The sequence below is a fragment of the Macaca mulatta genome, chromosome 12 (assembly GCF_049350105.2).
Source record: "Macaca mulatta isolate MMU2019108-1 chromosome 12, T2T-MMU8v2.0, whole genome shotgun sequence".
In the NCBI taxonomy this organism is placed as follows: Eukaryota; Metazoa; Chordata; class Mammalia; order Primates; family Cercopithecidae; genus Macaca; species Macaca mulatta.
The window spans coordinates 105,071,642-105,083,841 of record NC_133417.1 but is presented as its reverse complement, the minus strand read 5'-3'; positions in this window follow the sequence as shown (position 1 = coordinate 105,083,841).

The window sequence follows — 12,200 nt, the reverse complement described above, 5'->3', positions numbered from 1 at the left end:
AGCCCCATGTTGCAACTACATTTTGCTTGTAGTTTGTGAATGATCCAGGAGGAAAAAAAGAGACAGCTTTAAGGAATTGTTCTGCATCAGTTAGACTTTGAACAGGAAGCAAAAGGAGGAAAAGGAATTCAGCATTTTGGAACACATCTTATTTGCTATAGACTTATGAGGCAATAGGATTGTACTGTTTGCTCAGGGAACCAAGAAAAATCTAGAAACCATTTAAATGGGAACTTGTACTGATACACTTTTTCATCATCATGGCTTAAATGTCTACAAAGAGCTGAGCATGTCATCTCTGTCTTCAAACACAAAGAGAGCCAGCTCCACAGAGAGCTGCAAGGAATGTGTGCATAGTTCATGTAAAATATGCACTCAAAGTGGTAGTCTCAGGAAATGGTGTGCATGCATGTGGAGGGGTTACCTATGTTTGTGGAGGTGGAAAGTAAGGGAACAGGGGCAGCTTAGATGTTAGAGACTAAAACTGCCTCCACAGGGTTGTCAAGAATTGAATGCAAGGTCTGGACAGAGGTGTAGATATAACTAAGCACTAACCAGGCTGCACTTTGGCCTACTTCCTTGTTGTTAGAAGTCATATAGCAGTAGATACTGACCATTTTCATCCCCGCTGTTCCTATACATAGGATTTTTGACATGAAAAGCATAAGACTATTTAAGAATTGATTTGCAGCCAGACATGCCAGCTTATGCCTATAATCCCAACAATTTGGGAGGCCGAGGTGGGAAGATTGCTTGAGCCCAGAAGTTTGAGACCAGCCTGGGTAACATAGTAAGACCCCCATCCCTATAAAATTTTTTTTTAAAAATAGCTAAGAATGGTGGCATGCATCTGTAGTCCTAGATACTTGAGAGGTTGAGGCAGGAGGATTGCTGGAGCTGGAGAAGTTGAGACTGCAATGAGCTATGAACACACCACTGAACTCTAGCCTGGGTGACAGAGTGAGACCCCTGTATCCTATATATATATATAGAGAGAGAGAGAGACAGACAGACAGACAGACAGAATCTCTGATGTTAGAACCATACAGCTTTTATTTAAGTATTGCTTAAGATGTTTTTCAGACCCTGAATTCCAGCAACCAGTTTGAAGGCCCCCCTGCAGTGGAACAGGATTAGCATGAGAATACAGCTTCTTCATCTCTCTGTCTCATGACTTCACCCTGCACTCTTTGATTAATCAATGATCTCCACACTTTGGCCCACTCCAAAACTCTTAAAAACCTTAACTTCAAATTCCTCAGGGAGATTGATTTAAGGTTTTCTCCCGTCTTTTAATCCAGTGACCCTACGATTAAACTTCTTTCTTTTCCGCAACCCAAAGTCTTGGCATATTGACTTGCTGTGTACATCAGGCCATGAATCTATTGCGGTTACCACACAATGTCAAAAAATCATTCATTCCTTTGGTTGACCCACTGTTCATCTACCTGGGATAGATTTTAGGAAAAGGAAGAGCATGGAAAACAAAAGTAAGAAAATGCCAGAGCTGAAAAGAATATTAGCATAGTCACCAGATGTTGCAAATTGTCAAATCATTCACAGAATGAGACCTGTATTTATGTGGTTTGGCAGCCTTGGTGTGCTTAACACCTTTAGAATCTGAATGCTTTTAGGTTGGGAAGAACTCTCAAGTTTATGAAAGCTTCCAAGCCTTGCTATTCTCTTAAACCTGGCATACTTCATGTGTATTCCTTGCCTTATCTCTGAGGGCCTTGAGTTATTGTGGTATTGTGATATAATAAAAGATATATGTTTTGTCTTTGTCACCAGTTCCTGGCGCAGAGCTCTTAAAATCTTTATAATTTCCTGAGTAATAGGGATAAGTGGAGCATCTTTTGTTATTCACAATGAGTCTCTTTCAACCACACCTGAGTTTATGCTAATGAGGTGACTCTTGGTAGGCCCTGAGATAGCTTGAGGATGGGGTAGGGTTGCCGGAGGAGTAAGCCATGTGAATGGAGGGTTGGAACATTCAGTCCCACACCCCAACCTGCTAGGAGGGGAGAGGGGCTGGAGATTGAGTTTAGTCATCAATAGCCAATGATTTAATAAACCATGCCAATGTATTGGAACCTCCATAAAGCCACCGAATGATGGGGCATGGGGAGCTTCTGGGTCAGGGAACACTTAGAGGTGCTAGGAGAGTGGTGGGCCTGGAGAGGGCCTAAATGCTCCACACCCCTCCCCTATACCATGGCCTATGCAGCTCTTTCACCTGGCTGTTCTTGAGTTTTATCCTTTATAATAAATTGGTAATAGTAAGTAAAGTGTCTTCCTGAGTTCTGTGGTCTGTTCTAGCAAATTATCAAATTTGAGAAGGGAGTCATGAGATTTATAGCAGCAATTGTCTTTGCAAAAATTACAAGAGTGAGAGAAATTTAACCTAACTGACTCTATCTTGAGTCTAAACTCACAAGCTAACTGCCTTTGTTAACTTTTTAAAAAAAGTTTATAGCAGTCCCTTCCTACAGCTAACCACTGCTTGCTTGGGGACAAAGACCATCTTTTTAGGACTAATGAATGCTCAAAAGATTGGGATTATGTGACAGGCCTGAATTCTGCTAAGATAACATTACTATTGTCAAAACCTAAGATTGGTCTTTGAAATATTTTTCAGACTTTTGCATTCTGGTAACCAACTGACCCCAGGACCCATGACCCATACTAAAGAACTAATTCAACTGATCCTGTGACCCCATCTAGGAACTGACTCAGTGCAAGAAGACAGCTTCAGCTCTGTATGATTTTATTTCTGACCCAACCAATCAGCATTCCTCACTCCCTAGCCACCTGCCAACCAAACTATCTTTGAAAATCCACAGCCTCTGAATTTTTGGAGAGGATGACTTGAATAATTACTCCCATCCTTTCTCTTGGTTAGCCCTCTGATTATTAAACCCTTTCTCTGCTACGATACTTCTGTCTCAGTGAATTGGCTTTATCTAGCCAATTCATCTTGCAGCTGGCAAGATGAATCCATTGAATAATAACATAGAGAGTCAGTCAGAAGTACAGGAGGCTGGGGACTTGCCATTGGTGTCTGAAGTGGGCCTGAGTCCTTACCTTGTGGGGTCTGCACTGATTCTGGATAGTGTCTAAACTGAACTGGATTGTAGGACATCTAGTTGGCTTCTGGAGAGTTGGAGAATTGGTTGTTGGTGTGGAAAAACACTGACACATTTAGTGTCAGAGTTGTAAATGAAAACAGCAGAGTTAGTGACCCCAAAAGATCTCCATATTTCAATGAGGAGAAAAGGCCTGTGGGAGTTGAGAGTCAATCTTTCCAACACCATATAGCTAGTTGTGGCAGTTAGTGGTAGAACCTATGTTCCCTAATTCCTAGCTCAAAGAACAACAGCTGCTGTTCATTTTTTTCTAGACAATATTCTAAATGCTATCTGTGTATTATTTTAATTCTCAGAACAACCTTAGGAGGCAAGTCCTGATTATTATCTCCATTTTATGGGCAGGGATATGGAAACTTAGAGAAGTGAAGGAAGCTGCCTAAGGTCACTCTGTGATGAAACCTGTTGGAAAACTGCTCATGTTTCCTAAAGGAGATGTTTCGGAGCAGACATTGGGGGCTTTATTCCTGTTTTTTGGAGGATTGTTTTGAAGAGGCCAGATTCAGCACAATAGCAGGTTTTCTGCTCATGTGGAAAACTAGGTGGAAGAGTTGCTCAAACTGAAAAATTCAATAAGGCTGCTATCTTTGGTCAAATTGACTGTGAGAGCTGTATTATGCTGCAAATTTGCCTGATATTTTAAGTAGATCATAAACTTAAATTGATATGTTTACTAGAATTTAGAAAAATTATCTTTTAAATTTATTATTATAGATCTTTTAAATCTGTTATGATTATTTTAATTGTAATTAAAAATTCTAGTTTGATTTTCACATCTTGAAGTGGCTTGGGATATTTACTTTACCATTGGGTTTGCCATATTCTCATTTCTTTTTCTTCAGTGACAGCCTAGGCCGATTTTAGATTTCAAATAGAGAGAAGTGATGGAATAATTTCTGGAGCATTTTTAAAAAGGGCTTTGTTGAATTTGTAACTCAGAAGAATATATAAATGGTCATCACTTTATATAATAGATGAATCCTAAGAGGCTATAATTACATTTTTTTCAGGGGGGCACTGAATCAAATTTCACAATATTAGTATGAGAGTTATGAGAAAGATTGGGATCAATGAATACTTCTATAAAACAAAGAATCATTTTGAAATGCCAGTAGTCACCTACCAACACATCTATTTTACCAGTAACAATTTTTAGCACAGTACATTTTTCTTTAAAAAAATCACACCACAAAGAAGTTTTTAAACATTAAAATTTTTCCTAGACAGTGCTATAATATACAACCAAAACATCCTGAATCTTGATATTAGTGTGTAATAGTTATAGTAACTGAAGCAGCAAAAGAAATGTACATTTGGGATTGGTTTCCCTGGACTGATAGATAATAGTGAAGAAGTATTGATTTTTCACTTGTCCATTTCGTTTTCATTCTTCACCACATGCTTCAAAGAGGTCAGCTCTGAGCCACTTACTCTTTCACACCAAATATTAGATCTTTGAAACACAGGAGAAGCTCTCACTTTCTCCCCTTTTCTCTGAGATAAAACAATGAAGGGCTAAAACCTTTGGCGAGTCATAGAATCCTTTGTTTCTTCCATGCTTTGTGAAATGAAGAAAGTGTGTATAGTTCATATCAGAGAAAGCAAGCTCTGCAGAGATATTTAGACTCCACTGAAAAGTTAAGGAGATCGGAATTTGAACACCAAGGAAAAAAGTTAAGGAGATCGGAATTTGATATGAATGCCATCTTCTTGTCACCTAGTGCTTTGATATGTGGTTAACACAACTTGCTTCATGGCATCTCTGGGCTTTCAATGGCCCTCTCAAATGTATAGAGCCAATTAGACTTGGGGTGTGGGTTGTGGATGCTACACTGGTGATATGTGGGGCTTGTAGGATGGCTTATTGAAGTAGATTCAGAATCCGGGGCCTGCATTCTTGTCCAAGCTGAGTGACCCTGAATGACTCATTTGTGGTTCCAATTTTCCGTGAATATTACCAATACCGGCTCTACCCACGTCTGGAGGCTCTTTGAGGCATCAAATGAGAAAACACATGAACTGGCTTTCAACAATACAGACAATACAGCAGAAGAAGTGAAAAATGTGAGTAAGTGGTACTGGTCCCCATGGTTGGGCTACCTCAGATGCTGGAAATCTGAGTGCAAAGGTTGAGAATTTCCTCCAGGTCATAGTTCCCAGAGCCTTGCACTCCCACAGCAGGATGAGGGGACACAGAAACAGCAATGGGGTTCCCAGAAAAAGGGAAGGGAGCCCTGAAGGCAAAAGTGATAGGGCGGGAGGCTGTCTCTATCTCCCATTCTTTCTCCTTCCTTAGGTAGTCTTCAAGAAGAGAGACCCCACTTAATACTTAGAACTAGAGGATGAGAGAATGACCTAGTCTTCTCATGGACACAACCATTTCTTCCAAACATCTTTTGGCCATGGCATTCTTGCCATAGCCCCAAATTAATCAGGGTTTCCAAGTATACATATTAATCTTCTCTCCCCTCTTTCTTTCCTTTCTTCTCTGCCTCTTTCTTTTTTAAAAAACTGCAATAACAACAACAACAAACCATTCTTTGTATTGATTAGTTTGATTTTTAAGAAATTTTTTCTTTGTAAATATTTGTGGGACACATATGATATTCTGATACAAGTATAGAGTGTGTAATGATCAAATCAAGATAACTGGGGCATCTATCACCTTAGGCATTTATCATTCCTTTGTGTTTGGAACATTCGAGTTCCACTCTTTTAGTTATTTTGAAATGCATAATAAATTATTGTTAACTGTGGTTGTCCTATTGTGCTACTGAACACTAGATCTTATTCCTTCTCTCTAACTGTATTTTTATACCTATTAACCATCTCCCTCTTTTCCCCTGATTATTCTTCCCAGCGTCTAGTAACCATTATTCTACTCTCTGTCTCCATGAGTTGCAACTGCCTCTTTCTTTGTCATATCTGATTCTAATGTTTTCTTCCTTAAGATTTTTATTGTGCAATATAATCTGCATTGAGAAAAAGAAAACTCTCCCTTAAACCAGATAAGTAGATATACTACTGCTATACCTCAGGACTCCCAATCTGCCCTTTCCAAATCACAGGCCCCTTTTCTCCCCTAGAAGTAAACTTATCCTATCCTTTATCATAATGTTATTTTTAAAAATGTGTTTTCCACTTTTATTATGCATCCCTAAAGAGTAAAGTTTAATTTCCCCTATTTTTCAATGTTATGTAAATGGACTATTACTGTATGTATTTTGTGTCTTTTTCCTCCTCAACATTAAGCTTGTAGTCTGTAATCCTATTGTTGTATGTGGTTACCGCTAATTCATTTTATTACTATGTAGTAGTCATTTATGACTATACCACAATGCACATATCTATCCTACTATTAAAGGACATTTGAGTTGTTTTCTCACTCTGAATATTAAAAACAATGTTGTGATGAATGGACCAGAATTCCTGGGTCATAGGAGATTGTGTCAAAACTGTTTTACGAAGTGGTTGTACCAGTTTGTATTCTCACCACACCTGACATACAGAAGAGTCTATTAAACCACTTTCTTGACAATACTTGGTATGGTCAGACTTAAAAATTGTTGCTGAGGTATTGACTGTAGAATGATATGTCACGGTGGTTTTAATTTGCATTTTGTGATTTCTGGCTCATTGTATTAAACAGTAACTATCCCAAACCTTTTCAGCCTTATCACTCTCCAGTCCTCTTCTCAATTCCTGGGTTCCAGCCTGCTTACAGCCCCCAAGCTGCCTGGGCCTGTGCACATACCGCTCCCTGTCTCTGTCTCCCTCCTGTCTGGCTCACTTCCTCTCTGTCAGGTCTGCCCTCAGATGTTGTGATTTGGCCCTTCCAACCCCCACATGTGTCCCCACAGCATGACTGTTGACCCCCATCACGGTGTACTGCAATTGCCATCTGGTCCAGCTTTATTTCACACTAGGCTGTGAGGTCTCTGAGGAAAGGGTCATACCTCATTCTTCATTTATCTCCAACTCATAGCATATGACTCAGTTCACAGTGGGTGCCGAATAAATATTTGTATAGTGTCACAACTTGAATGACCCATTAAAGTAATGACAGATTAAATTCTAAGTGGAGCTGGGTTCCAACCGAAATGAAAATGTGCTGTAAATGGTTGAATTGAAGAACCTAACCTGAGTATAACTTTTTATGACAGTATGGTCCTGCTAAACTATCAGTGACTTTAACTCTCCCTTCATATTGACTTTTGAGCTGAAAAGGAACCTAAAGATTGCATGATATGCCTTTTCTTTGTCATTTTACACATAAGGACCTAGAGGACCAGAGAGGCTGACATGACTGTGGTCACCCAGAGGGGTAGAGCTGCGATTCCCACTCTCATTCCCTAAGTACATTTCTTTCATCTAATTAGAAATGGCTTGTTGTCAGTTATGGGAAAAATGGTTTTGAATCTTGAATGATATAGTGTACATGCAAAGGAATTCATAAGGTATTACAAACTTTTAATATCTGGATGTGACTACTAATGATAAGCTATATGAGAATAGGAGCCACAAATTGTAAGGCTTTAAACACCCTCTGAAGTATCTGAGTTCATTATGAACAGACATAGTTGTTGCAAAATCATCTGTCTGAAGGGCTGAGCTGTGAGCTCTAGACCAGGCTGCAATAGCTCCTGAAAGTGGCTTTTGGGTCACTGGGCCATTATTAAGGTTCCTGTCCATCTCCAGAGTACACTGCTGCCACTACTGGCTGCTGGAGTGAGGTGTGGTGGCCTGGGGAGGGGCTGTGCAGAGCCCCCCCCCCGACTATGGTGGCCCCTGAGCTGGAGCTTCCTGCTGTAACTCTACCTTGTGGGTGACCTCATTTCTCTCTCTCAGAACACACACACGAATTTGTGATGATATGAAAGGAAAAATGCACCTCAGTTGGACACTGGAATCAGGAGTGGGTGACTCAGAATGATGCCTGTCAGCTCCTATGGCATGTCCATTCTTGTCATTCAATTGGGGAGATTTCAAGCAGAAAGAAGGAGTTTTCTAAATTATTAACTGAAAACTCAAGCACGGCTGAGCCCTTCAAACATGTTCCTTTACAGTCTTATTGAAATTCGTATTTCTTTCCAATGAGATATTGTCCAGCCATCTTAACCCCAGGGAAAATGACTGAACAAGAATCTTAAGGGGAAGCAGACTTAGAAAATGCCAGGGGGTCTTTAGTTGTAGTAGAATATTATATTATGAGTGCATTGAAACAGTGCAATAATCAAGATGTGGCTTTGGTTACCTGCTGGCACTTTGACATTAGACAGACTATTCTGCTAATTACTTCAATTGAGCACTGCCTACTTGACTTTTTTACTTCCCTGACTTAGAATGTTTGAGATGGAGTGTTTTCCCTTCTAGTGTCTACCTGTATCCTACAGCAAGCAGAGAAAGACACTGTAACCAAGAAACAATGAAAGGAAATATACTTTTTGCCCTGAGGGCAACAAAAAATTGGTGTGGATACAGAATTTTTTTTTTTTAACAAACAAACTGTTTCATCCTTTGATTCAAGGCATTTTTGTTCTTGGAGATGGTCAGTAAAAACTAACAAGTACCACATCAATATAATAATAATATTAAGGAATAATGATTATTATGATATATAATAGAGATTGGATACACAAATTACATTAAATGAAAAGAGTTTTTAAATAATTCCACCTCCAAGGTTGCATTTTGCTCAGGGCTTTAGAGTTTTATATTAAATCCAAATGATTGAGTTCCTCTCTACCTTCTTTGGATACCGCTTCTTGTGACTTAATGGGAACACCACACCTTGTGTCATTGGCATGACAGCCTTTGCCAATATTATCCAATGGTTCTTTCCAAGACAGCAAATATACAGCAAAAGAACTGAGTTTTTTTTTTTTCATTTTAGGGTACCCTTTTGATATTACTGTTACACTGAAACCCTTCCTCCTCTCTCGACCTGACCTTCGATGCTCAGTCTTGCTTTTCAGCATGCATATCCCTCTGCAAACCAGTTGGAATTTGGCCTGGAAAAAAGACATATGGGCCTGCATAAGGTTATAAAACCTGGCTTGGAAATCCACAGCTTCTTATAAAAACACTATTTTTTTAAAAAACAAATGTACCATTTTAAGGAAGATGGTTACCAAGCAACCTGATTTAAATTATTATGAGAGACGGAGGAAATTCTTCCATTAGGTCTGTTTTTACTTAGGTCAAAAAGTTTTTTCGCCTGTCTTGGTTTGAATCTATTTTTCTGTCTTTTTTTTTTTTTTAAACACATGATCCTGTGTGGCCAGCTAAATATTGGATACTAGACTAGAAGGATCCTGTGAACAAAAATGGAGAATTATCCTACACACCATGCGCTTAAGAAGCTACAGCAGAGAATCTTAGGGCTCTTTGGGGGTTGTAACAGAAACCCACTCAAACTGCTGAATTGCAAAGAGGGAATTTAATATGAGTGTAGAAATCTAAGGCTAGGAATGCATTTGAGCCTCATGGGGACTGAGCCCAGATCTTGAGGGATAGGAGAAACCAGGGCAGCCTTGTTCTCAGGCTTCATATTTCTCTCCACTCAATTGCTTCATCATTCATTCTTTGTGAATTGGCTGTTCTGATTCCCCATGAATGTGATGAAAAAAGCCACCCAAGCTGTCGGTAGTGAATTCTTATAATTTTATGTTGCCTCAGCATCCATTTTGAATATGTTTATCCTTTTTATACCAGAAGCAGGGCTCAGTCACCTTGACACAGCTTCCAGTTCTCCAGCACATCCAAATGGCTGAAGTGGGTGGCCAGAGACAAGAACTTAGAGGCATCTCTCCTGCCTAGAAGCCTGGGCTCCTTGTTTTACTGCTGCTTCCTTAAAAAGACCATTCAGGCATTCACATGCAAACTTAAGGCTATCCTCACACTATTATTCCCCGACAAACACTGCTAGTTGTTCTGTGCTTCCCTCTCTCTGCCTGACTTTTTATTCCTGCCTCAGAGGACCCTGGGGACCAAGGACTGTCCTCCCGACTCATTATATCCTACCTTCCCAGGATCAGCACATACAAATCCTTGACCTTATTTCCTATTGTGGTGGTGTAGTTAATTGGTGCCTTCCATCTGAAGAACAGGGGCTGTCCCAGGCCAGTTTCCTCATGGCTCTGGGCTGAACACAAGGTCAGGCTCCCAGGGTCAGAGAGAGGGTCAGGCAGGCATAAACTGGACACAGCTCAGGTAAGAACCACGAGGCAGCCTTGCCAGTATAAACAAGTTTCCCATGTGAGGGACTCCCTGGTTGCAGGTCAGACAACTAGGCATTAGGTCATCTGCCAGGTAAAAGAAGCATCCCACAAAGGCATACTATAAACACTGACATCCCATTAGGGCAGAGTTGCTAGCTGCTCTGGTACTGAAACCCCATTTTAGCTGGAAGCTCTCAAAATACCCTTTAAATATCTTTTTAAAAATTATTGTGGCCAGACGCAATAGCTCACATCTGTAATCCTAACACTTTGGGAGGCTGACACAGAGGATTGCTTGAGCCCAGGAGTTCGAGACCAGCCTGGGCAACATAGCCATCTGCCATCTCTGTTAAAAAAAAAAAAAGGAAAAATATTAAAATTCTTAGTGATTAAAAAAACAGCATAGCTCTTCCCTGCCACCATGTAAGTTTTGCTTCTCCTTTGCCTTCCGCCATGACTGTGAGACTTCCCCAGCCATGTGGAACTGTAAGTCAATTAAACCTCTTTCCTTTATCAATTACCCAGTCTTGGGTATGTCTTTATTAGCAGCATGAGAACAGACTAATACAGTACATTGGTGCTGGGTAGTGGCGTACTGCTGTAAAGATACTTGAAAATGTGGAAGCGACTTTGGAACTGGGTAACAGGCAGAGGTTGGAACAGTTTAGAGGACTCAGAGGAATACAAGAAAATGTGGGAAAGTTTAGAACTTCCTAGAGACTTGGAGGGCTCAGAAGACAGGAAGATGTGGGGAAGTTTGGAACTTACTAGAGACTTACTGAATGGCTTTGAAAAAATGCTGATAGTGATTGACAATAAAGTCCAGGCTAAGGTGGTTTCAGATGGAGATGAGGAAGTTGTTGGGAACTGGAGTAAAGGTCATTCTTGTTATGCAAAGAGACTGGTGGCATTTATCCCTGCCCTAGAGATCTGTAGAACTTTGAACTTAAGAGAGATGATTTAGGGTATGTGACAGAAGAAATTTCTAAACAGCAAAGCATTCAAGAGGAAGCAGAGCATAAAAGTTAGAAAAATTTGCAGCCTGATGATGCGGTAGAAAAGGAAAACCCATTTCCTGGGGAGAAATTCAAGCTGGCAGCAGAAATCTGTGTAAGTAATGAGGAGCCAAATGCTAATTTCCAAGACAACGGTGACAATGTCTCCAAGACATGTCAGAGATCGAGGCAGCCCCTCCTATCACAGACCCAGAAGCCTAGGTGGGAAAAGTGGTTTCCTGGGCTAGGTCCAGGACCCGCCTGCTGTGTGCAGCCTTGGGAATTGATGCCCTGAATCTCAGCTGCTTCACTCCAGCTCTAGCTCCAGCTCCAGCTATGGCTGAAAGGGACCAAGGTACAGCTCAGGCCATGGCTTCAGAGGGTGCAAGCCCCAAGTCTTGGCAGCTTCCACGTGGTGTTGAAACAGAAATCAAGAATTGAGGTTTGAGTTTTATAGGCAAATGCCAGTCATTAGAAACTGGGTCCACCCAAACACGGTGATCCCCGTTGCCTTCTTGCCCTTGCCCCACATGTGCCTGACAACATGGCCACCCCCACATACCCCCATGTGTGTAGAACATCATGGCACCCTGCATTTGCATATTAAAAGATTAGGGTGGGAGGGCCAGCTTTTTTGTAGGCTATGTGAATGACATGCCTGGTCAAACCAATCCCCTGAGCCCTATGCAAATTAAACACCACTTCCTCCAGCCTCTACGTATACCTGGCTGGTTTCCACCCCACTTGGGGTTTCCTCTTTTGGCTTTGGAGCTCCCCTCCCTCTGTCTCTGTATGGAGGAGCCTCTTCCTTCTGTCTTCTCTTTTCTTTCTTGCCTATT